The 27,464-nt window shown below is 41.4% G+C and overlaps 1 long non-coding RNA gene across 2 annotated transcripts in view; it reads left to right on the top strand.

Annotated features, from left to right (window-relative positions):
• Positions 1-898: 898 nt before the first annotated feature.
• LOC134343548 (uncharacterized) overlaps positions 899-27,464 on the top strand; it is a 28,487-nt gene continuing 1,921 nt past the window's right edge. Inside the window, exons 1-2 of one of the 2 annotated variants that reach the window (XR_010017256.1) lie at positions 899-995; positions 20,112-20,288. This is a non-coding gene — a long non-coding RNA (uncharacterized LOC134343548). Of the gene's footprint in view, positions 996-19,601; positions 19,647-20,045; positions 20,289-27,464 lie in introns of those variants that run through there. The other variant, XR_010017257.1, reaches the window with a different exon arrangement.

Genomic DNA, 27,464 nt, shown 5'->3' with positions numbered 1-27,464 from the left:
TTTCATTAAACTTTGCACTTTGGATCCCATGAATGACTACTTTTTCAACCATACTGCCATATGGAATGTTGTTAAATAACTTGCTCAAATCCACATATACTATTTCAAATACAGCAACGTCATCAAAATTCTGTGTTACCTCCTCAAAACTTTTTCCCCAGTATTTTATTTACACAGACGTTCAGGTGATCGGCCTGCTGTTACTCACCTTTTCCATTTCTTCTTTATTTAAACAAATCTAACGCACAGTCTTCCAGCTGCAGCTCCATGCTTGTATTAACTACCCAGTACACTATCTTCTGACCCCTATAGAAGTGTGGCTGTGTTTGGATCTTGGATGAGTCTGGGACCCATATTTTGTGGTCACCATTTAACCTGGGATTGCTTGGAATAAGAAACAAGTTCTTTCCCTAAATATGCAAATTATTAATAACCACAGCCAGTGCATCACGCAGAACCATCCTTTATTACTTAGCCCATTACTACCCTCTTTCACTTTGGACTGACAACCCTATATTATTTATCTTCTGTATCTGGAATCATTCACCCCTTTGGGTCCATGCTTGTAAGCTTCCATTTACATGAACCATCTACAAAGTGCCATTTTATTATCCCAAACTTCCCAGAAAATATCGACAGGTTCTGCAATGCATCTGCATGCCAATGACAATTTACAATGGTCGATTCACTTACAAGCCCACATGCCTTTATGATATTTATAGGTTAAATTTTATCTGATTGTGCTCATTATGGAGGCAGCAATGGTGGCAAAGGCTCAGTGGCGGTATCCAGTTTAATATTTACGTATGAGAGCAATGAACCTTGCAATCAATGCAAAAACTCACAATATATTGTTTCACATGATTGCAAAAAGTCAAACTTACATCAGTACAGGAATGTGACTGTTTTTGCCAACATGCACTCTTTTGATTTTAATTGAACCTGGAAGAATTTGAATTTGATTCTGCACTATTCTTAAATCCTCTCGGAATAAAGTAAGTGATGTGTGTTTATTACAGTTTCTTAGGAAGATCGTGCTAATTCTTTCATAGAATGAATTAGAGGTACTTCAAAGGCTAGAAATCTGAAAGAGAAGCAATGTCTGCTGGACAAACATAGCAACATTTACAGAGTGAAAAAATCGAGATATGAATTCAAACCAATGAACCTTAATCCAACCTAAAAAAAAGATACAAAACAGGTGTTAATGTGCAGTGAAAGGATGAGGAGTGCAGAACGTTCAAGCGATGGTGCGCTGTAGGCTGGAACACAGGAGATACTGAACGAGTATTGGAAGGGTAGTATCAGGTAAACGTGGGTTGATAAAATAAGGAGCATGCATACGTAAATGTGTGGAGATAGTAACTCCCTAGGTCACAGAGAATCTAACAATCCCAACAAGTCCTGCAGCACTCAGGTTCCACCTTCTCTGGCAATGGGAAATGATGTATAATCATTCTACAGAACAAACAGAAACACTAATGCCTCCCAAGTGTCGAAGTGCAGGAGTTTGTGATTTGTGACTAATATCATTTTTGGCAGTTTAGAAGTCAAGTCAAGTTTATTGTCATTTAACTATATACATGTGTATAACATATATAAATAACCATATAATGTATATGGAACTGAGACATTTCTCTGAACCTGGGTGTAAAGCACAGGAGTACACATAATACATCTGTGAGTCTGTAAGCCAGTAGGGTTGGTCAGTACCATCTGAGGGCAATAATGCTCATAGTGATTTTGGCAAGGTATACACCTCTAGAATTAGAAAATATGTGATAACGTTGCACCAGTGGTAGCTTTATTATTTCAAATAAGTAACCACGTTTTGTATATATTCCATATTAACATCAAAACAGCAGAAAGTGTTACCCCCCCCCCCACCGCCCCAAAAGGTAAAAAACCTCATTTGGAGAGATTTCTGGAGTTTTATCAATGTCATGATATTTTCCATATTGTTGTATCAAATCAAAACAATCTTAAGCTTTTGTCATAGCATATACAATAATTCAAATGTGGGGTTCCACACAGCCATAAGCTAGGCCCCATTTGGTTGTAAAATGAATATATTTAATCAAAGACTGCTTTCCATACTTTGTTTTCCATACTTTCATAACCTATTAATAATCATAATAATTTTCCATGTCTTCCACGTCTTCTACATCTTCATCTGAACTTTCCACACTCTCTGAGGTGGATGCCTGGTTCTCACAGTCTGCCAGCGTACATGTACATGTACATGTACATGTCAGTACACCTGAGGCCATTTGCAACACACATACATCTTGGGAGTGAACGTTTTTATGGACAGTTACAGGCCAGTAGATCCAGGATGGCATCGGGTGCTGGCTGGCCTTCCATCCAGTGTACCACCAACTGCTCAGCTTCCTCTTCTCTCTCCATCTTCCATCCTCTGCCAACAGGGCTTGGCACTTGTGGGTCCTTCTCCAAACATCTTCTCCATATACCAGCCTGGTAGTTGGCTCGTTGTGCATGTTTTGTTAAGCAGTCCTTGCATGGTGGGAGTTGATGACTTTCGATTTCACCTTTTTTGGCACAGAAAAGGTGATACCTGAGCTCATTGACCTTGGTGGTCGATGCTTTTGGGGCATACAGGAGACATGTAAATGCCTCCAGTTTGTCCATCAGTTCTGGCAAGTAGTCCCATTCCTGACCCAACTCTAACAATGTGTCCTGAGTTTCCCTGTTGCTGGTCAGAAGTTTGAGGGGACTTGTCTTCCCTTTGCCTGCAAAAGTACTTACAGTGTCACATCCTGTATACGCGTGCAACCCGATGAGAGCCCTACAAATCTCTGTGCCAACAGTGGCAGCAACCTTCCTGATGTCTACAAGCCTTGTACGGGTTCTAGTGCCACACTTTTGGAACAACGGGGCCTTAATCTTGTCACAAAATGCTAAAGACATGATGAAGTCATCTGTGTCTTCTGAGCAGATCACTACAAATTGGTTTCCCTCTCTTGTGGCATGAGCAGCATGGAGAAGTAGCGGCCATCTGCTTCTTGTTGACACTGAAGAGTTGGCACCTCCTCACTGTCTTGAGATGTGATTCTGTAACATTTGTCATTCACAGTTGCACACAGAATCTTCTCCTGTAGCTTTGCTCTGTACTCCGCCTTCCTCCATTCGTGGACTGTGAAGCTAATGAGACTATTTTTGTTACTGACTTTGGTCAGGAAGCTCCTCCACTCCCTCACCATCTGTGTGCCTGTGATACCTTGCAACTCATGACCAGTCTCTACACCCCACAGAGATCTTTCACTATTCTTGATAGAGTTCTCCTTGTATGTGTCAAACACAACATCTATTCTGCTGCTCCGACTGCCTTCCCTCAGACCCATACCCAGAATTGTTGTGGCAACATCTCTGAAAGCAACTTGATCACCTTTCACTCTTTGGACCAGGTTCATTCCATCAACCACTGTGGCAGAGTTTCCTGGGAGTTGTTCTTCTACTGCTACATTTTTCTGCAAGGTTGTGGCTAAAGTAGCTTTATTTGTCTTTCTCAGCAATCCTTCCGGTGTGGACAGGGCCCAGGGCAATGGTCCAAGGGGATGAGAAAGGATATAGTGGTGTGCCATCACTATGATGCATCCAAACTGTCTGCTTTCAAGATGATTGCCCTCCCATTTGACTTCACTTCTCTCTTCTTTCACATATCATTGAATGTTTTCAGCTTCTTGGTTTTCATTGGGTCATGGAATTTCTTTGCTGGTGGGTCTTCCTCTAGTCTCTCATCCTTGAAGGTTGCACAGCATTGCTCACCAATCTCATATGCCTTTATCAGGTCGGAGGCAATGTCCTTGGGGGCTGTAGAGATGCCATTGAGATGTTAATGAGGTCTCGCTTCTCTGCAAATGGGTTGACCCATTCATGTATGAGGCTAACCGCTGCTGAAACTGCTTCCTCATCTTCCTGGATTCTTGGCTGCTGTAGCTCCGCATGACAAAGCTCTGATTTGTTGCCTTGCACCATCTCCCTTAACTGTCCCAGGAATACACTGCGGTGCTCAGCTGTTATGTAGTAACGCTTGATAGCTCCAGCATTCAGGCTGAACTGTGATGTGCCCCCAGGAGTCTGTGTGTCTTTGTTCACTGCGGCTTCAATAGCCTGGTCCACAGGGGTTGTTACTTAACAGCTGCACTGAGAATTGGCCTGTCTTGAAGGCCTCATACACAGAAGGATTCTTCTCTGGGCAAAGTAAGGGGACAGGTACCTGGCATAGTTCATCTTATCATAGGCAAAGCACCACGGGATCATAGTTTTTATGGTATGGAGGTTACCATTCTACCACTGCTGCAATGCTATCACATATTTTCTAACACTAGAGGTGCATACCTTGCCAAAAATCACTATAAGAATTATTCCCCCCAGATGGTACTGGTGGCCCAAATTTGAGATCCTGGCTCACGGACTAATGATAACTCACGAAGGTAAGGATAAAATCTACAAGTGAATCACACATAAATTATAAACTAAGGTGCATTAATATTAAATACTGTGAAGTATGGAACAGATTCACTGGTGACACTTCAAATACAATGCGGCAGTAAGTTCAGAAGCCTAATGGCCTGGGGGAATAAACTGTTTCTCATCCTGACCATTCATGTTTTTAAGCATCATAGTCTCCTGCCTGATGGCAGAAACTCAAAGAGGATGCAAGATGGATGGGTGGGACCCTTAATAATGCTAAGGGCCCTGTGTACGCAGCGCTCCTGATACATGTCACCAATAGATGGAATGGAGACCCCTGTGATCCTCTCAGCTGTTCTCACAATCCTTTGTAGGGACATTGGGTCTGTTGCTCAACTGCTCCCATACCGAATGCAGATGCAATTTGTCAGGACGCTCTCAATGGTGCTCCTGTAAAACGCAGTTAAGATGGAGGGGGGAGCCTTGCTTGCCTCCATCTTCTTAGGAAGTGGAGGTGTTGCTGTGCCTTCATGTTCAGGGAGGTGACATTAAGGGACCAGGTGAGGTCATCCATGATGTGAACTCCCAGGAACTTGGTACACTTAACTCTCTCTACAGAGGAGCCATGTATTCACAGAGGGGGCTGGATTGTCTGCACCTTTCTGAAGTCCACGATGATGTAGTTTGTCTTCTCCACGTTCAGGCTTAGGTTGTTCTTCTCACACCAGTCCACCAGCCACTCCCATCCTCTCTGTATTCCACCTCGTCTGTTCTTGATAAGACCAACTTGATGACACAGTTTGAGCTGGTTCCTGTGACACAGTCATGCCTCAGCAGTGTGAACAGCAGATGGCTGAGCACACAGCCCTGGAGAGTGCCAGTGCCCAGCGTAATGGGACAAGAGATGTCACTGCCCACACGGACTTACAGTGGCCTTACTAGTAAGAAGTCCGGTATCCAATTGCAGAGGTAGGTGTTGATGGCCAGCAAGGACAGTTTCCCCACCAGTTTCTGGGGTATGATGGTGTTGAATGCCGAACTGAAGTCTATAAAGAGCAGTCTGGAATATGAGACACCATTTTCCAGCTGGGACAGGACAGGCTGGAGGGCTATTGCGTCATCAGTGGATCAATTTGAGTCATAAGCAAACTGAAAAGTGTCCAACATAGCCAGGAGTAAGGCTTTAATGTGCTCTGTTACCAGCCACTGAAAGCATTTCATAATGGATGATGTTAATGCCACCAGATGATAGTCATTTAGGCAGGTTGCTGTCACCTTCTTTGGCACTGGAATGGTGGTTGCCAGTTTAAAAACCAAGGGAACAATGCATTATTCCAGAGAGATGTTGAATATATCCATCAGACAAGCTGTGCAGTCTTTCAGAACCTGATCTGGTATATTCTCAGGCCCTGCAACTTTACGTGGGCTGACTCTGGCCAGGGTCTTCCTCATCTCAGCTTCAGCCAGATGGTGTCTGCTCCCCTGGGGGGAGGGGTGCATTCCTCACCTGCACTTTGTTCTGTGCATCAAACTGGGCATAGAAGACATTCAAGGTGTGACCTCATGTCTCTGATTTTGCAGAAGTGGCTGTAAGTTCTCTGAGGATGCTCCCGTTTTGCCTTCCTGACGGAGCAGGAAAGCACAGTCCCTGTTTCCCTGAGAGCTGTTGCATCTCTCAATCTAAAAAATCTATCGTGATCCCTCAGCCTGGCACGGATCTCTGCAGAAAGCCATGGTTTCTGATTTGCCCTCGTGATGGTAACACCCTCAGTACACTTCTCTATGTAGCTGGTCACAGAATCCACAAATTCCTCAATACTAACATGGTTGCTGTAGGTGGCAGCCTCCCTGAAAATTCTTCAGTTCGTATTATCAGAGCAGTCCTGCAGAGTACAGATTGCCCCCCAGGCCAGGTTTTCACCACCTTTAGAACTAGTTTGACCTGATTGATCACTGGTTTGTCTGCTAAAATTAACATTACAGACAAGTGACCTGAGAGTCCAACGTGGGATCCAAGGACAGCTTCAAATGCAACCAGTATGTTAGTATAAACCAGATCTAGTGTATTTTCACCTCTGGTAGCAAAACCAACATGCTGATGGAATTTAGATTTGAATGGTTAAAATCCTCAGTGACAATGAAGATACTGTTGGCGCGTGGCCAAGTGGTTAAGGCGTCGGTCTAGTGATCTGAAGATCACTAGTTTGAGCCTCAGCTGAGGCAGCATGTTGTATCCTTGAGCAAGGCACTTAACCACACACTGCTCTGCGACGACACCAGTGCCAAGCTGTATCGGCCTGAGTGCCCTTCCCTTGGACAACTTTGGTGGTGTGGAGAGGGGCAACTTGCAGCATGGGCAACTGCTGGTCTTCCATACAACTTTGCCCAGGCCTGCGCCCTGGAAACCTTCCAAGGCGCAAATCCATGGTCTCACGAAGCTAATGGACGCTTATAAAATGAAGATACCATCGGGGTGTTTAGCTGAAAAGTTTGACAGTGCTGTAGAGCTCACGCAGTTCCTCACCGACATTAGCCGGAGTGTGGGGGAGGCGGGGGGGAATATAGACTGCTACCAACACAACTGTCGTGGATTCACTCAGTATATAAAATAGTTTGCACTTCACAAATCTGAACTCATTGTTGGGTGAACAGTGGGATAGCACAGCTAAAGCGTCCATACACCAGTTCTTATTCAGATACTGGCACCACGGGTCTTGCCTAAGATCGCTAGGTTCCTATCAGCCCGAAACACGCTGAAACTCGCCAGCTGGATGGCCGCATCTGGTCGGGTGTCCTGAAGCCAAGTTTCTGTGAAATTGAGTGCATAGGTGTTTTTCTCCTGCCAGTTCAGTCTCAAGCGCAGGTTGTCCAGTTTGTTTTCAAGTGAACAAACATTCGTCAGTAAGAACGAGGGGAGTGCCAGCCTGAAGGGCTTCGTCCTAGGTTGCTCCAAGATTCCATCGCGTTTCCCCCTTTTGTTGTTTCCTTGGACACCTCTTCCTACGGTGCCGCTCACGGAGGTCCTTAGCAGACAGTGGCGTGTACAATAAGCCCAGGCTGCTGAGCTCCTCTGCAGTTCAGCAGTTCAATAGTGAGGTGGAGTTGCTGTGCACAGTACATTTAACAGCCAGCAGGGTTTTCCGATCATAATGAAGTCATGCAGGACATGGACAAACTATTTCACCCGGAGCAAGATGATCGCTGCATCTGAATGTGCCGCCATCTTGCATGGTCACTAACCATGAAGGTTAGAAAGTTCTAACAAAAGGTTAATTAGAACTGTAGCCTTGACTGCCAGTGAAATCCAAAACTAATGCTATTACCCTGCTTTCTCCTATCTTTCCCTACATGAAATATTGACCTACCTTAATTCTTGCAATGTCTCTTTCCTCAATCACTGTGACTGGCAGTGCCTTCTGCCCTTAAAACAAATCTGGCAAAAAAAATTCTAATCACTCTCCTCAATTTTTTCAAACTTCTTTAAATTAATATTTCCCCTTTTCACTAATTCTCCAATGAAAAGCAATAATATTTTCCTATTTCCACCAAAAAAAGTATTCGTATCAGCCTCCATTCAGCCAAAGTTCAGAAGTTCAAAGCTCAACATACATTTATTATCAAAGTATGTATACTTTATACAACTTGAGATTCATCTTCTTACAGGCAGCCACAAAACAAAGAAGCCCAATAGAACCCATTAAAACAAAGGAAGACGGTCCAACATGCCGATTGTGCAAACAATAAAAGTAAGCGAATAGCATTCAGAACTAAAGTTCATGGAAGTCAGTCCACAGCTAGGCATCACTGTCACTGATTAAGGAGCCCGTTAGTTGCAGGCCACAGCATCCGTTCGGTGTAGAGATGAGTAAACCTCACATAGCAGCGAGCGGAATCTGCCCCTCCCTCATCTCCAGCCCAGATCCCTTGACCTTTTAAATCATTCAAACCTTAGGTTGTTCCTCACTCTTGGACCTGGGTCCTGCTGCTTTGATACACTTTTGGGCCTGGGCTCTGCTACCTCGACTGGACTCGTACCCGATCTCTCCAATTTGGCTCGGTGTTTAAATTGATCAAATCTCGGGTCTTTCCTCGTTCTCTGGCCCAGGTTCCATCTTGACTCTGCCGCGCCTTGGTTCTGCTGCATCGAATTGTTTCCAAGTTCACTCCAGCAATGGCCATCATTGGCTCATTCCCCGCTCTCCAGCCCCCGCTGCTTGATTCAGCACATACACGGCACGCCACAACTGTCCCGCAACTTCTAGACTTCCGATCACACCACACAAATGCCAGGCAGTTCAAAACCTCTACTCCAACAGGGAAGTTATGGGGTATTGTTTACAGTGATCAGTTACCAGAAAAAGTGTGATTAATAAAGTACTTTAAAGTAGTTGTTTTCTTTGTTTTACTTGTCACCAGCAAATAGTCACTGAGCTTCCCCAGCGCAATCTTAAACCAGAGAGATTCCAAAGAACCTTCGCTCCCGTGGTAATGTTCTCGTGTTTCAAAACTTTGATCACAACTATAGTTTGTCTGGATAGTTAGCTGTATACTTTTAAAGGTTACCACAAAATGCACAGAGTTAAATAACTAATAATTTATACAAATAGTACTCTATTCACAAACTGTTAAGTGTAAGATACAGTAGGGTGATTATTACGTATTGCATTGAACTGCTGCTGCTAAGTTAACAAGTTTCACAACGGTGATAAAAAACCTGATTCTGATTCTGTTTAAAAGCTTTGCCTACCCACACATACTTACATTAGACAAAAGAATAATTATTATAACACTGAAAGACTTACTAAATTCAGCCAATCAGATTCATTGTGCCTCCCAGCAGAGCATTCCTATCAGTTCCATTTTATCCCTTCGTACTTCCCTTAGGGATACTACTTTACTTTCCTTTAGATTTTCATTGTTGCCCTTTGATACGATGAACAATTGCTAATTAAGCTACTAGTATGTCTTTGGAATAATGTAGGAAACCAGAAGACCTGGTCAAAACAAATGTAATTATGGCAAGAGCCTGCAGACTCCACACAGGTAGTACCTGATGTCAGTAATGCTAACTGCTGTACCACTGCTCTACCAGTTCAGTGCTTCACCAATAATGTATTGGAATACATCAAGGTATTATGTGTGAATTCAAATGATTCATTGACTTGTTCACTTATTACTTTCTTTAAACTCTTCCCCTCTCCATCTAACCCTCCTTTTCTCTCTCTCTCTTCTCTCGTGACTGAGGAGCAGATGGCAAATGATGAAGCCAAGACGTACATCTATATAAGAAAGGGGATGAAATGAGAGAAAGAAATGGATAGAAGTGAGCAGAGATAATTAGAGTTCACATCTGACTTGTAACAGAATGAAATTTTGATAATTTAAGATTTGTTTGGCTAACAGAAAATGCTTATCCCATAACATGAGAAAGAAATGGAACAGAATACCATAATAATTTCACAGCAGTGTCCTCTCCTCTCTTTCCCAACATGTCTATTGCTTATCTTTCTAATATTATTAAAGGTTTTTCCTCTTAAGAGGTGAGTGATCATAGGTTGGGTGGAACAACACCTGCAGTCAAAATTTTCCTTGCGTCATAGATCATCTTTCCTTTCGAAAGAATGCCGCCAGTGTAAATGCCTTCTGGTTGATGTGCGATGCTAAACAATCCAGGTGTCAACAGATGATAATGAGTCAATGACAGGCACAGGAAATACATAACTATGCACCACATGAGGATTTTTGGTGAAGTACAAGCTTGCAAGGCTCTGAGTGAATAACAAACTCAGCTTCAGGTTCAGTAGTGAAAGAAGCTGCAGGAAACATGTTAGACTATCAGGGTAAATTCTAGAAGCTACTTAGCATTTAAGGTTGAAGATGGTTTGTCTGCAAATGTGATTAGTGAAGCATATTATTTACTAATGCAACTGACAATTAGAGTCATAAAGTCATAGAGAAGTACAGCACCAAAAGGCCCTTTGGCCCATCTAGTCCATGCCAAAACCATTTAAGCCACCTAATCCCGTTGACCTGCACCAGGACCATAGCCCTCCATACCCCTACTATCCATGTACCTATCCAAACTTCCCTTAAGTATTGAAGTCAAGCTCACATGCACCACTTGTGCTGGCAGCTCATTCCACACTGTCACAACCTTCTGAGTAAGGAAGTTTCCCCTCATGTTTCCTTTAAACTTTTCACCTTTCACCCTTAACCCATGACCTCTGGTTGTAGTTCCACCCAACCTCAGAGGAAAAACCTCCTTGTATTTATTCTATCTATACCCACCATGATTTTGTATACCTCTGTCAAATCTCCTCTCAATCTTCTATGTTCTAAAGAATAAAGCCCTAACCTATTCAATTTTTCCTTATAACTCAGGTCCTCCAGACCCAGCAACATCCTTGTGAATTTTTCCTAAACTCTTTCAACCTTGTTTACATTTTTCCTATAGGTAGGTGACCAAAACTCCACACACTACTCCAAATTAAGCCTTACTAATGTCTTATACAACTTCAACATAACATCCAATCTCCACAAGTATACCAAGTTTTTTAAAATGTGCACTTTAACGTAAGTTTGATTCAGTAATTAAACATTCAGTAACTACCTAAAAACATAAAGAGCAGCCGCCTGCGTGGAGCGCTCTCACAGGAAAGCAGCATCCATCATCAAGGCCCCCACCATCCAGGCCATGCTGTCTTCTCGCTGTGTCATCAAGAAGAAGCTACACGGTACATTTACAGAAGCTTTTTAGTGCTTTAGTTGACAAACCAAATCTTCTCAAACTCCTTATGAAATATAGCCACTGTCTTGCCTTCTTTATAGCTGCATCAACATGTTGCATCCAGGTGAGGTCCTCAGAGATATTGACACCCAGGAACTTGAAATTGCTCTCTCACTCTCTCCAATTCTTATCCCTCTACAAGGATTGGTTTGTGTTCCCTCGTCTTACCCTTCCTGAAATCCACAATCAGCCCTTTGGTCTTGCCGACACTGAGTGCAGGTTTGTTGCTACAACACCACTCAACTAACTCGTATATCCTGCTCCTGTATGCCCTTTTGTCACCATCTGAAATTCTGCCAACAATGGTATCATTAGAGAGACTTTGGGATAGAGTGAGGAAGAAAGCTTCATTGGAACACAAGTAAAACCCTGACTGACTGGGTTGCTGTTAATTCCTCCTGTTTGGTCCATTCTGTGCTACCCATAGCAATACCTTTTCATTCCACTGTGCACAATCCAGAACCCATGTTACACCCACGTGCATTTGCGCAGTTTGTTGTCTAATTATCCTGTTTACTGTTACTGATCTATAGATTACTGATCTAAGCATACCCGCAGAAAAAGAATCTCAGGGTTGCATGTGGTGATATGTATGTACACTGATAATAAATTTTTCTTTAAATTTGAATTTGAAAACCATGAAATGAAGAAGCTACACAAGCTTCAGGACTCACTCCATCTGGTTCAGGGACTGTTATTACCCCCCAACCATCAGTCTCTTGAACCAAAGGCAATAACTTCACTCAGTTTCACTGGCCCCATCACTGAACTGATTCCACAACCTATGGACTCACTTTCAAGAATTCTTCATCTCATGTTCTTGATATTTATTGCTTATTTATTTATTTTTCTTTCTTTATGTTTTTGCATACTGGTTGTTTGTCTGCCCTGTTGGGTGCAGTCTTTCATTGATTCTATTATGTTTCTTGTACTTACTCTGAATGCCCACAAGAAAATGAATCTCAGGGAGGTATATAGGGACACACTGTATATGTACTTTAATAATAAATTCACTTTGAACTTTGAATTTTGAAACCCCTACCATAGATCATTGTCCTTCCAATCATGCCACAGACACTATTATGTGACAACTCAAATTAGTCGCATACTATACCCTAAAATATTATTTTAAAGAAATCAACAATATTCTCCTTCACCATTTCCCAAAGTGACCTTTTTAATGTATTTGTTATCAGTTCCCTCCTTCAAACACTTTTCCCGTTGAGTCCGCTTTCCTGCAGGAGAAATTGTGGAATTTGTTACCACAGGCAGCTGTGGAGGTCAGGTCACTAGGTGTATTTAAGGAGGAGATTAATAAGTTCTTGATTGGCCACAGCATCAAAGGTTCTGGGGAGAAGACCGGGGAGTGGGGCTGAGGAGGGGGATAAAAGTGTCAGCCAAAATTGAACGGCAGAGCAGACTCGATGGGCCAAATGGCTGAGTTCTGCTCCTATGTCTTATGGTCTTATAAAACAGTTCTAAGTAAAACCACATTTTTGTAAAACCATCAATGCTGCATTGTAACAGACAAGATCTAATTATATTCGGGATGGCTTGGTTTCCTGATGGCATACTTCTGGCCCTATGTTATAAGAAGAACTAAATATTTCATGAAAGGTTTAGCTATAGAATTCTCTACAATGAAAGCATCATGCATATTTATTGAATTATATTTACAGATTTCAGAATCAGAATTATAATCACTGAAATATGACATGGGGTATGTTGTTATGCAACAGTAGTACAATGCAAAGACATAAAAATCTATAAATTACACAAAAAGTGAATAATGCAAGAAATGGAATAATGTGGTCATGTTCATGGGTTTGTGGACCATTCCAAGCTATGATGGTGGAGGGGGAGAAGCCGTTCCTAAATCATTGAACGAGTGTCCTCATGCTCCTGTACCTCCCTCTGATGTTAATAGTGAGAAGTGGGGGTGTTGCGGATGGTGGAATTACCTTAATATGGGTGCCACCTTCTGGAGGCACTACCTCTCGAATGTGACCTCGCTGTTGGAAAGGGTGGTTCCTTGATGGAGCCAGCTGAGTTTGTAACTGTCTGCAGGCTTTGTGATCTTGTGCATGGAGGTTTCACATCAGGTCGTGATGCAACCAGTCAGAACGCTCTCCACCATACATCTGTAGGTTTGTAAGAGTCTTTGATGGCATACCAAATCTCTTCCAGCTCCTAATGAAGCAAAACCACTGCATGCCCTATTTGAAAGAGCACCAATATTTTCGGCCCAGGATAGATCCTCTGAGATGTTGAGTCCCTGGAGCTTGAAGCTACTCACCCTTCCTGCCACTGACCTCTCAATGAGGACTGACATACATTCACCCAACGTCCTCTTCTTGAAGCCCACAATCAATTCCTTGGTCTTCATGACATTGAGCACAAGGTTGTTTTTTGTGACACCACTCAACCAACTAATCTGCGCATCTCACACCTCATCACCAGCTGAGATTCGGCCAACAGTGGTGTCATCGCAAATTTATAGATGGCCATTCAGCTGTGCATATCCACACAGTCACGAGTGTAGACAGAGTACAGCAGTGGGCTAGGTATTCATCCTCGAGGTGAACCTCCTTTGTTGGTCAGCAAGGTATAGATGTTATTACCTATCTACACTGACTGTGTTCTACCAATAAGGAAGTCAAGTATCAGTTGCAGAAAGAGGCACAGAGGCACAAGTTTTGAAGCTTGGTTATTAGTATTGAAGGAATGATGGTATTGATAATTGATAAACAGTTGTCTGGTGTATGCCTTGCAGTAGGTTTTCTCCAAAGCAGAGTGGAGGACCAGTGAAATTTGCTGAGGATCGATTGCAGTATTAGGCGAATTGCAGTGGGTCCAAATCCATGCTCAGGCAAAAGTGAATTCCAGCCATAACCAACCTGCCAAAGCACTTCACTGTAGTAGATGTGAGCTCTACTAGGCATTAGTCATTCGGGCAGTTCACCCTGTTCTTCTTGGGCATCAGAACAATTGTTGTCCTTTTAAAGCAGGTGGGAACCTCAGACCACAGCAATGAAAGGTTAAAGATGTCCTCAAAAATTCCAGCCAGTTGGTTGGCATAGGTTTTCAGTACTGGCCAGGTTCACAGCTGAGGCTGTTGCCTTGTGATGGTTCACCTGCTTGAAGGATGATTGGAAATCCATTAAGTAAACAAAAAGAAACAGTCTGATGTTAAGGATTAAACAGAAGAGATACTGCAGATGCTGGAAATCTTGAGCAACACATAGAAAGTGCTATAGGAACTCAGCCAGTGAGACAGCGCCTATTGAAGGGAGGTTTCAGGCTGATACCCTTCATCAGGACTGGAAAGGAAGAGGACAGAAGCCAAAATAAGAAGGTGGAGGAAGGGGGAGGAGTACAGGCTGGCAGTTTATAAGGGAGACCAACTCAGGTGAGAGGTGGGTAGGTTATTAAGAAATAACTCTTCCAAAATAAATAAACCGCTATTTCCACAATCATAAAGATCTAAACATGCTCAGTTAACAGCTGCAATATAGAAAAGCGTATTAAATATTTCAGGTGTGCCCTTCAATCAAATCTTTCGTCAGCTGTGGTTAAAATGCATACCTGAATTATTAGCTTATGCCTTGTCACCCAAGTGTTGGCCAACACAGTGAACATTTTCCACCTTTTCTGCATTTAACTCACATATTACCAGCCTTCGTTGCTTCTTTATTTCTCAATTGTTTTGTACGTCTATCAGAATTCACAAAAAATTGTAGGCTACAGTTATGTTATAGAAATTCTTTACAAGTCTGGAATGTGCTGCATTCACTAACCTAAATAGATTATGCCTTTTGCTGTCCAAATTTTGTCATTATATTAGTAATAGTTAAGCACTGTTAAATCCTTCGGAAGGTGTCTGTTAATCCCACATCAGCCACCTACTTTTCAAGGTTATATAAAGCAATAATGAAGTTTAATTGGTGTGTACAGTTTACCAGGCACTCTTTTCAATTCTAGTGATACAATTTCATGTTCAAGCCTCATTTGCACACCACAGCTGTATGTTCACCTTTGTTGCAAATCTGCAGCTGACAAGCAGCAAAATTACTACCATGGAGTTATTTACCTTGATCTGAAGAGTTTAAACTCCCACTGCTTTAATGCAGACTCCAAACAAACTGAGAAAGAGGGGATGTAGCAGGCCAAGTTAAACAACTGGATGCAAATCTTCTAACATGCTGATTCCACTTGGACACATGGCGGTTTCATTGGATAATTTTACTCACAACAAATATCTCACTTTCCTGTGATATTGATAATATACAGGGTAAAAACCGACTCCACTATTTTTAAAACTGAATCGTTTTATTATTTATACTACTATTTGCAAAACATCCAAACAACGGCAGATGAATTTGGACTGTATGTAAATATTGAAGCAATGAAAGTCAAACTGTTTGCAGACTCACATTTCTTCTACTGGAAACATTCCAGCTATGACCACACTGCGATATATCACCTTTGCAGTTTATGCCAGAACTGGTCTATTCTGGTGTAAGAATAGGCAGGCTGGGGATGTTCAGGTAGTATTTGCGGAAGGACAAGGTCAATGATCGCTCATGTTCAGATGCTTCCTGGCTTGCTGAGTTTCTCCAGCATTTTCTCTTCTTGTTTTAAATTTCCAGCAACTGCTCTTCCATCACTTCGAATAACTAAATGCAAAGCAGTTCAAAAGAAAACCAGATAACAGTAGGTGTGATTAACTTGAAATAAAAATAACAAAATATTGGAAATCTAAGTATCAAGCCTCACAGGAAAAATATATATATATTGGATTGATAACCTTTCATAAGAACTAGGAAAATTTAGAAAACAGGCAAGGTTTAAATTGCACAGCAGTGATGGTGAGGTTGGAGGAAGAGAACGATGAGAAGAAAGTGTATGTCCGAACAGGATGGAGATAAAGAGAAAATGGACGTCACAGGAATAGGGTGGAGATAGAGAGAAAATGAGCAACACAGGAATAGGATGGAGACAGACAAAGAGAAAATGGACATCATAGAGCGGGGTCAAGAAGGCTACTATGATGCATGAGGAAGAGGTAAATAGTGGAGAGAAAACAGAAAACAAAGATGCCACCTCTGTCAGGTTAAGACATTGAAGTTGTTTGAAATGTTAAGTAAAGGAAAATACCAGAAAGCCCAGCAGGTCTGACAATATTGATGAAGAGAGAAAACCGAGTCACTTCTGAACGAGTCAGGATTATAAAGCAAAATAAAACTGCAGGTGATGGAAATCTGAAACAAGAATAGAAAACCTGGAGATAGTCTATTGGCCAGGAAGTATTTATATGGACAGAGGAGGTCTGTGTGATATCACTGACCTGAAACACTGATCTGAGAATTTACAACTTCTCCTGTTCCTACACCAGAACTAATCAGTTCTAGAATAAATTCAAAAGGTTGGTTACCTGAAATTGTTGAATTCACTGTTGAGAAATTAGCACAGTGATAATCACAGAATGAAAATGAAATGGTGTTCCTCAAATTTACAATGATCTTACTTTGAAGCTAAGACAGTTTAGAGTGAGAGTGGAATAAAGAACAAAGGAAGCTGGAAACTCAAGGTCATCCTTTAAATTGGTGTACTAAGCCGTTACCCGGATCTCACTGGGTTTCTCCAAAGTATAGGAGACCATAACATAACTCTGCAGAGATTATTGTTATAGTTTTCTTGCAAAATACCCTGAAAATGTGTTCACTTTTGTGTGAGGTCTGAATGAAGTATTAGTACCTCATTCAGTCAAATAACTATATGGAAAATTGATCACTCTTACTTGCTTTTGTGAATTCTGACAGCCATACCTAAATTTGCAAAATATAATAGATTTTAATAAATAATTGATTTAAAAATTGTTTTAATAGTTTCTTGATGACCGTGCTAAATGACCTTCTTTTTAATTAAGATGAACAGCCAGATTTGAAACTTGAGATAATGATTCAAAATGTAACTGCAGGCGATCAGCTGTTGAAACTAAAGTGAGCCCGAGACCTCTGAGAATAAAATCTAGGATTTAGGATTCAGAAGAACAAACTGTAAGGTTTTGTAACACCAAAATATTAAAACCTATTGAAAAGGGAACAATAAAGCCGGGAAAGTGAATCTAACTTTGTTTCTTTACTTTAAATGAGGCATGCACATGTGATGTGGTGGTGTGATGATGTATGCCATTTACATACTTTTACATATAATCCACGAAGCATTATGTGAACAACAAAGAGTGCTTAATCAAACAAAACAGATTATTTACAATATTACTCAAATATTACTGAAATATTAAATACACAACACCCCTTCCTCTTAGCTATTAATTCTAACTCAATATAGAATGCATCTCAACTTATGTACATATATTATACATACAGTATACTACTTTACTTTACTTTATTGTCACCAAACAATTGATACTAGAGCGTACAATCATCACAGCGATATTTGATTCTACGCTTCGCGCTCCCTGGAGTACAAATTGATAGTAAATATTAAAAATTTAAATTATAAATCACAAATAGAAAATAGAAAAGGGAAAGTATGGTAGTGCAAAAAAAATGAGAGGCTGGTCCGGATATTTGGAGGGTACGGCCCAGATCCAGGTCAAGATCTGATATAATACAACTACGAAATAGACATTCACAGAATAATGAATTCTAAATTGTCCCATTCAGGCTTAAAGATTTAATCACTGTAGAGGTTTTCTTACTCCTGTGGGATAACGTCCTTCCTGACGGGGGTGGATGGGTCACCTGTTTGGCAGGTGAGATTTGTGGCTGTGAAATAATCTCAGGTTTTTAGTTTGTGCATCTTAATTTGGGAAGGTCTGTTTAGTTCACTAGAGTATTCTATAATAATTCCTTCTATTGCTCCCTTTATGATCTGATCTCTCCTCTTGGTTTCCTCATCCACAACATCATCTGATGACTCCTCTGCTTTTGTGTCTCTATTGACTCTTTCTTTTTGGCCTTCCATTCATCCAGCTGGGCTTTGGTCTTTGCATCTACTCTTACAGTCAGCTTTTTGTCTCCCACTGACATTCATGCAATAACCATAATACACGCGAAGTAGATTCTGGTTCATGATACTTACAAAAACCAAATATTTGCATCTTTCTGGGAAACTTTGCTAGTGCTGCAAAGGGAGGGGGATTTAAACGAGAGTTACAGGGGTTGGGAACCAGAATGTCAGAACAGATAGTGGAGAGATTGTGGAGATAGATGTTGTTAAAATTTCGGACAAAGTGAGGAATCAGAAGGTTGAGCATGGTGCAACTAATGTCCTAAGCTGCATACATTTCAATGCAACAAGTATTGTAGGAAAGGCAGGTGAGTTCAGGGCATGGACCAACACGTGGAATTATGACATTGTAGCCATTAGTGAATTTTGGTTGCAGGAAGAGCAGGACTGGCAGCTCAGTATTCTGGGGTTCAATTATTTTAGACACGACAGAACTGGAGGGATTAAAGGAAAAGGGGTGGCATTACTAATCAGGCAATTTATCATGGCAGTGCTCAGTCAGGCCAGACTGTAAACTTGTCTAATGAGGCATTATGGGTAGAATAAGAAATGTATAACCACGTTAATGGGACTATATTGCAGACCACCCAACAGTCTGAGGAATTTATAGGAACAAATTTGTAGAGAGATTACAGACTGTTGCAAGAAACCTAAGGTTGTTATAATAGGTGATTTTAACTTTCCACATATTGACTGTCCCAATGACAGAATTGCGATAATGGATCTGCTACTAGGAAATGAGACAGGGCAGGTGACAGAAGTTTGGGTAGGAAACGCTTTGTATCTAGTGATTGTAATGCCATTAGTTTCAAAGCAAATATGCAAAAATGTAGGTCTGGTCTGTGGGTTGAGATTCTAATTGGATAAAGGCCAGTTTTAATGGTATTAGAAAGGACCTGGCAAGTGTGGGTTGGGGCAGACTGTTTTCTGGCAAAGGTGTACTTGGTAATTGGGAGGCCTTCAAAACTGAATTTTTTAGAATACAAAGCTTGTATTTGCCTGTCAGAATAAGAGGTAAAGATAACAGGCTTAGGGAACTTCGGTTTTCAAGAGATCTTGAGGCCCTGGTTAAGAAGAAAAGGAAGTGCAGAGTAAATGTAATGCCCTGGTTAAGATTTCTACTGTTGTGCTGTAGATACTTCATTTTATCAGTTCTGTGAGTTCTGCTAGTAGACTGTTTTGGTTTCAGCTAAAAGATAAGGGGCTATGGTGTTCAAATTAGGAATGTTATGGCAGCCAATCAGGATGGTGGAATTGGAGAAGGTTCTGGGAAGAAATGGGCAGAATAAGATTGTGACATGCAGTGTGGCTTGTGGGTTTCTTCCTTTAGAGCTGTGGAGAGGACTGGAGGCAAGATAGCTGAAGGTGCCATGGGAAGGAGCATCCACCTGTCAGTACCTCCAGTTCAACTCTGTCTTTCTGTGTTTCCCCCCTCACTGTCGGTCTGTGGCTATTACCATGTGCTCCTGCTCTACTCCAGCCCCTGTATTACTGAGTACTCTGTCTCTCACCTGTTTCTCATTATTACCTGTATTGCTGCCACTTGTGTCTCATTGTGCTCCACCTATCATCTGCCTCTCTGTTTATTGCTCAGTGTATTTCAGTCCTGTGTTTTCACCTGTTTGTTGTCAGATTGTGCCAGTGAATTTTCCTGAGCCTTTCCAGCATTTGTATCTGTACTCTGTCTGTCTGAATATCAACTCTGCCTGTTTCCTGATTCTGGTTTTTGGATTTCTCTGGATGTTTTGATCTCTGCCTGAGCTTTGATGTTGACTTTGTTGCATCTTAGGATTTGTTACTTAATTACTATCATGGTGTGCACAGTACTGAGTCTGTGATTGGATCCCTGTTCCAGTGTCCTGACACCCCCTTGCAGTAAGTGCTTTGTGCAGCTGAATGGCTCAGAGGAAGGGCCGATGCTCCTGAGAGAGGGCCCATTTATTTGAGATGGATTTTGTGCAAAGTTTGGAATGTGGTGTGTGCTTCTATGCAGACCATGGGTCCAGTGCGTGAGTAAAATGATAACTTCAAGGTGAGCTCCAACTTTATGTGCACATTTGGATGGGTTTGACTGTAATGAGTCCTTTTATTTTTCTTTCTACTGTTTGATAAAGCAGAAATTTGTAAGTATACTTTATAATTTTATGCGGTGTATGATTTATTTCTTGCTGTGGCTTTAGAGCCCAGTTTCATTATCCAGCTGCAAGCCTGCCTGTCCACTGCACATCCCCCTCCCCACATCAGTGTAGGGAGGTTTGGGAAAGTCCAGCTGCTAGGTGTAGGGTCTATGACAGGCTCTGGGTCAACACATACCTCCTGTCCCAGAGATGGAAGGTGGTTCTGATGGGAATGGAAAAATTCTCCATCTTCTGGCTTCACCTGGAAAATGGCACATTTGGCATCTGACTTTCCACTACGTAAGGCATAAACACCTAGTGGATAGCCAATCAATACTCCCCAGGTGGCCCCAAATTCCTATGACTTGGTCTTCTGACATGAATTGGGAGAACCTAATCTTTTCATCATATCTCCTTTTATTTCCTTGATTTTACTTGGTAGCTGAGAGCTCAGCTAGTTCATAAGCCTTTTGCAGTTCCCTCCTCATGTCAGACACAGACTTAAGATAGGTTTTCTATGGCAAATCCTCCCCCACCAGTCCCAAAACAGAGGTCAACAAGCAAACTTGCTTCGCACCCGATAATGTGGTGAGTACCAGTAGCTTCAATCTACGTGTATTTGTAGCAGTGAACCAGATGCCCAATATGCTGACTCCATTTGCTCCTCTTACAGATCTCCAGGGTTACAAGCATGTCTAGCAATGTTTGGTTAAACCTCTCAGGCTGGGGACCACTCTGCCAGAACACAAGCATTACTTACAAGTGATCTCTATGAATCGCACCAAAGCTTAATCCCTGCAGCATCCATAACCACATGCCTTCATCATTTTTCCAGATAATAGTTTAACACGGCTTAAACACAAACCAACTTAATCAATTCTTAGGGCAACCACACGAAGTTCAATGAATTCAATCCCGGATGAGCCCCCACAACAAAACCCCTTTTTACTGGACATCTCTGGAAATGCAGCTCGTTAACCCCTTGCTAACAGCCACTGCATTCCACGGCCAGGAAACCACCTTCCCAGGCTTTGGATGTCTATGGCGTATATGACTTTGGTCCCGCCATATCTGTGAGGTTGGGATGCCTCGCCCACCCAAACCCCGGTTTGTGTGAATGCTGTGTAATTTACTTCCCCTGGCAATCACCCACCGACAAGAAATACCACATCATACACTGCATACAACTATAAAGAAGTGTATTTAAGAATGTTAATTGAAGCAAAGAAAGAAAAAAAAACACAAAGGGCCTATTCTACTTAAACAGTCACATGTGCATGATGGAACACACATCTTCCAGAAGACATTGTATTTGATGTACACACTGCACTAACTCCTACTCACCACTTCCCAATAAGAGGGCTCCATTGCATCACATGTTCCTGCCCGATCAAATCCTATGGCTAGTTCTCTCAGCTCCTTTTCTTTCCATATCCTGCCGAAAAAGACCTTGACACACCTTAGTGTTCATCACAAAAACTGCTCCTCCAGCATTCTCTAGAACCTTCTCCCAGATCTACCCTGCTGATTGGATGACACACATTCCTAAGCATCCCTTATCTTTAATGTTAACCCAAGCATTCTTAAGCATTCGTTATCCTTAATGTTCACCCAAGCACTGCCAACAGAACACTGTCTTTATAGAAAGACCCTGACATGAAATACCCTACAACATTAGCAGTACAGTCTCATTACATTTATGAAGTTTTTTAAAGAAGTTACCAGGAAAGTTGATGATGGCAAAGCAGTGATATTGTCTGCATGGACATTTGCAAGGCACCTGACAAGGTCCCGCATAGGAGGTTGTCAACAAGGTTTAGTTGCTCAGCATTCAAGAGGAGGTAGTAAACAGAATTAGACATTGACTTTGTGGGAGAAGCCAAAGAATGGTAGTAAATGATTGCCTCTCTGACTGGAGGCCTGTGACAAGTGGAGTGCTGCAGGGATCGGTGCTGTGTCCATTGTTGTTTGTCATCTATATCAACGATCTGTGTGATTGTGGTTAACTGGATCAGCAAATTTGCAGAGGACAGCAAGAAAGACTATCATTGCTTGCAGTAGGATCTGGACTAGCTGAAAAAATGTGCTGAAAAATGGCAGATGGTATGTAATACAGACAAGTGCGAGGTGTTGCACTTGGGTAGGTCCACCAGGGTAGGTTTTACATTGTGAACAGTAGGGCACTGGCCCCGCTGTGGACCAAAGGGATCTGGGATTCATTGAAAACAGCATCATCGGGTTGTAATGAAATCTTTTGGCACATTGGCCTTCATAAATCAAATTACTGAGTACCGAGATGTTGAAAACATATAAGACATTGAGGCCTAACTTGGAGTATTGTGTACAGTTTTTGTCATATAACTACAGGAAAGATGTAACCAGGGTTGAAAGAGTCCAGCGAAAATTTACAAGGATGTTGCTGGGACTGGAGGTCCTGAATTATAAGGAAAATTCAGTAGGTTATGACTTCATTCATTAAGACATAAAAGACTGAAGGGGGATTTGACAGAGATATATACGGTTTTAGATAGGATAAATGCAAGCAGACTTTTTCCATTCAGGTTTGGTGGAAGTACAACTAAAGGTCATGGGTTAATGGTGAAAGGTGCAAAGTTTAAGGAGAACATGAGGGAAAACTTCACTCAGGGTCGTGAGAGTGTGGAATGAGCTATCAGCATAAATGGTGCATAAGTGAAACAGCCGAGCCAGTGTACAATTCCATTTTAATTAACTTGCCGTTCTGGTGTAAGCTATATTGCAGTGTCTAATATTAGTTTTCACAATGTAAATCTCAAGGCGCTCAGCCCTGTATCACTCTCATCATTATCAGATTTTTCATAAACAACTTGCAAATCAGTGCTCTTGAAACCGCAATTTGACTTTTTAGCTTTTTCTCTTCCGTGTGGTCCATTTACTTAGAGGTATGTCTGTCCAACATGCTCTTTGTATGTATCCTACTTTGTTGCATTTTCTGCGTGTTTCACCTTCAAACCTGCATTGGTGGGTTGTATGTGAGCCCCTGCCACAACGGTAACACAATTTGTTTGGCTTGGCAGGTTTCTGTTTAGATGCTGCAACTTTGGTCATGTTCACTTTCATTCCTGACTGCAACTCAATTGCATCTGTCTGCTGTTTCCATTGATCCAGACAGCTCTTTTAAAATGTAAGTTGTGTTTCAGTTAGGAGCCGTTTTTATATGCTTTCTTGTAAGATTCCACAAACTAAGCAATCTCTCAGTGCATCAAAAATGTGAGGTGCTACATTTTGGTAGGACTAATCAAAATAGGACATACATGGTAAATAGTAGGGCATTGAAGAATGTTGTAGAACAGAGGGATCTAGGAATAATTGTGCATAGTTCCCTGAAGGTGGAATCTCATGTGGATAGGGTGGTGAAGGAAGCTTTTGGTATGCTGGCCTTCATTAATCAGAGCATTGAGTATAGGGGTTGGGATGTAATGTTGAAATTGTATAAGGCATTGATAAGGCCAAATTTGGAGTATTGTGTACAGTTCTGGTCACCGAATTATAGGACAGATGTCAATAAAGTTGAGAGTACAGAGGAGGTTTACTAAAATGTTGCCTGGATTTCATCTAAATTACAGAGAAAGGTTGAACAAGTTAGGTCTTTATTCTTTGGAGCGTAGAAAGTTGAGGGGGGACTTGATATAGGTGTTTAAAATTATGAGAGGGATTGATAGAGTTGACGTGGATAGGCTTTTTCCATTGAGAGTGGGGAAGATTCAAACATGAGGACATGAGTTGAGAGTTAAAGTAAAAAAGTTTAAGGGTAACATGAGGGGGAATTTCTTTACTCAGAGAGTGGTGGCTGTGTGGAATGAGCTTCCAGCAGAAGTGGTTGAGACAGGTTCAATGTTGTTGTTTAAGGTTAAATTGGATAGATATATGGACAGGAAAGGAATGGAGGGTTATGGACTGAATGCAGAGTGAGACTAGGTGAGAGTAAGAGTTCTGCACGGACTAGAAGGGCTGAGATGGCCTGTTTCCATGCTGTAATTGTTATATGGTTATATATGGTCATCAAGCCAATTGCTGAACTAGCAATGCTCAGGAAAGTTCTTCAATCCAACCACGTATGCTGGAATAGACTCCCCTTCCTTTTGATGCTGCTTATGAAACCTAAAGCACCCTGCAATCAACAATGGTTTCAGTTCTAAATGTTTTGCATTACTTTTACCATATCAAGAAAGCACATTTCAGCTGGTTTGTTTGGAGCAGTTAAACTTTAAAGAAACTCTATGCCTTTAAATCCAATGCACTCAGCAAAATTTGCAATTGCTTCTCATCTTCCATTTGCTTTAAAATATTGCTCAATCTGTTCAGTATACAAAATCCAGTTATCTGTTGTGTCAATATTTTTGAAGTAGCCAGCTATGTCTGCTGTTTTTAATGATTAATTTCTCCCAGCTCTCACTGTTCATGAACCCATGAATTCTTCTGTTTCCTGTCTTTTTGTATTAACTCGACCAACTTTCTCCCCTTGCCAAGAATAAAAACATGCTGCACTGCTTTTTTTTCCACTTGACCATTTTTCTTACAAACAAAGTGTGCTGCACTTTTTTATAAGCTCAAACATCTTGCTGCACTTCATGATGTAGTTAGTTGTCTTGGGTGTGTTTTAAAGCTGTCTTGTTTCCAGTGTTATGTTTTGTAACACCAAAACATAAAAATTAATTGAAGGGAAAAGAAGAGAGCCAGGAATGAGAGTCTATCTTTGTTTTTTTGTTACTTGGTGTGAGGTGTGCATATATCACGTGGAAGTAATATAACGTAGGCCATTTACATACTTTTACATACAACCTGAATGCATTATGTAAACAATAAAGAATGCTTAATCAAACAATACAGTATATTTACAATACTACTAAAATATTACTGATATACTAAACACACAACACAAACCAGTCAGTTTGCTCTCACGATGTACAAGGCAAAATCTTGTAGGCACTCCCCAGTATTACACCCAGGCAATATTCTGCACCCATTCATTTCAATGGGGATTGTAAACTTAAGTTTTTGGAGGCAAAGGGGTAGATCAATTGTTCCCTTTGCTTCAATATTTTACTGAATGTAGTTATAATGACCTCAATTTTAAGTTAGTTTTATCTTTTATAATGCTTTTTGTGAAGGAATTTTCTAATCCTTTTAAGTTAGATGCTTAAATTTTAATAGCTTTTAAATAACTCTGAGGCCTTGGTGCTACCCAGATCACACTACTCTGTTTTGAGGCAGAAAGGAGCAAAAAGACAAGCCTGCTGCAAGCAGGTAAACTAAATGGGAGAATGGGGACATCACAGTGGAGATTCCAGGTGGACAGGTCTAGACCTGCACAGTCCAATCCTTTGCTGTTTCTATATGTCTCAATGTGTTTTTCTTCCTGACTTTTGCAGGAAAATGCTTTAATATGATTGGCTGCACAAGTAACTTGACCCATCCTTGAACTTATGCATAATACCAAAGTGGCTCAGATACTTGTGAGTAGCTTCTTCCAAGTCCAGAGCATCCCTTCACCACTGATCACAGAATCTATACCAACGTACAGGTGGAATGTGACCCTAAGGATATTATCAAGGTCACGGCACCAAAGCACAAAACAAAATAGAAAATCTGATTTTTTTTTCCAATGGTTTTTCTCTCCTCCATAAATGCTGCCTGATCTGCAGAGTTTCACCAGCATTTTGTGTGTGTTGATCTAGATTTCCAGCATCTGTTCAATCCCTTGTGTATCCAAATTACTTCATTCTGTTTAGCATTCCAGGACATCCTGAAAGGATTTCACAGACAATAACTTATTGTTTGAAGTCTGGGCACTATGTTATGTAGGCAAACAGGGCCACCAATTTACATGTTGCAATAATTCAGGAGGGATAGACATGAAAGAAAAGGAGGTGGGGTAGCGTTGCTGGTTAGAGAGGAGATTAACACAATAGAAAGGAAGGACATTAGCCGGGAGGATGTGGAATCGATATGGGTAGAACTGCATAACACTAAGGGGCAGAAAAGGCTGGTGGGAGTTGTGTACAAGCCACCTAACAGTAGTAGTGAGGTTGGGGATGGCATTAAACAGGAAATTAGAAATATGTGCAATAAAGGAACAGCAGTTATAATGGGTGACTTCAATCTACATATAGATTGGGTGAACCAAATTGATAAGGGTGCTGAGGAAGAGGATTTCTTGGAATGTATGCGGGATGGTTTTCTGAACCAACATGTCGAGGAACCAACTAGAGAGCAGGCCATTCTAGACTGGGTATTGAGCAATGAGGAAGGGTTAGTTAGCAATCTTGTCGTGAGAGGCCCCTTGGGTAAGAGCGGTCATAATATGGTGGAATTCTTCATTAAGATGGAGAGTGATATAGTTAATTCAGTAACAAAGGTTCTGAACTGAAAGAAGGGTAACTTTGAAGGTATGAGACGTGAATTAGCTAAGATAGACTGGTAAATGATACTTAAAGGGTTGATGGTGGATATGCAACGGCAAGCAATTAAAGATCGCATGGATGAACTACAACAATTGTTCATCCCAGTTTGGCAAAAGAATAAACCAGGGAAGGTAGTGCACCCGTGGCTGACGAGGGAAATTAGGGATAGTATCAATTCCAAAGAAGTAACATACAAATTAGCCAGAAAAAGCGGCACACCTGAGGACTGGGAGAAATTCAGAGTCCAGCAGGGGAGGACAAAGGGCTTAATTAGGAAAGGGAAAAAAGATTATTAGAGAAAGCTGGCAGGGAACATAAAAACTGACTGTAAAAGTTTTTATAGATATGTGAAAAGAAAAAGATTGGTTAAGACAAATGTAGGTTCCTTACAGTCAGAAACAGGTGAATTGATCATGGGGAATAAGGACATGGCAGACCAATTGAATAACTACTTTGGTTCTGGCTTCACTAAGGAGGACATAAATAATCTTCCGGAAATAGTAGGGGACCGAGGATCTAGTGAGATGGAGGAACTGAGGGAAATACATGTTAGTAGAGAGGTTGTGTTAGGTAAATTGAAGGGATTAAAGGCAGATAAATACCCAGGGCCAGATGGTCTGCATCCCAGAGTGTTTAAAGAGGTGGCTT

The sequence above is a fragment of the Mobula hypostoma genome, chromosome 3 (genome assembly GCF_963921235.1).
Source record: "Mobula hypostoma chromosome 3, sMobHyp1.1, whole genome shotgun sequence".
In the NCBI taxonomy this organism is placed as follows: domain Eukaryota; kingdom Metazoa; phylum Chordata; class Chondrichthyes; order Myliobatiformes; family Myliobatidae; genus Mobula; species Mobula hypostoma.
Note: the sequence above shows the minus strand (reverse complement) of the source record. Positions and strands in the feature narration are given on the sequence as shown.